Source organism: Pseudochaenichthys georgianus, chromosome 23 (assembly GCF_902827115.2).
Source record: "Pseudochaenichthys georgianus chromosome 23, fPseGeo1.2, whole genome shotgun sequence".
Lineage (NCBI taxonomy): Eukaryota > Metazoa > Chordata > Actinopteri > Perciformes > Channichthyidae > Pseudochaenichthys > Pseudochaenichthys georgianus.
Window position 1 is genome coordinate 20,508,412 of NC_047525.1, and position 318 is coordinate 20,508,729.

Consider the following 318-nt stretch of genomic DNA (forward strand, 5'->3'; position numbering starts at 1 on the left):
ACACACACACACACACACACACACACACACACACACACACACACACACACACACACACACACACACACACAGGCAAACACCCAGACACATTTGATGCTATGTTCCCCACAATGAACCCTGGTCCTAAGATGAATGGGGTTCCCACGCCTCTCCCAAGGAGTGCAGGGCACAGCCTCCTCCTCTGAGCACACACACACACACACACACACACACACACACACACACACACACACACACACACACACACACACACACACACGACACGCACTACAGATGGTCACACAGTCTTACTCAAACACACATAGGTGCTTTTGAGTA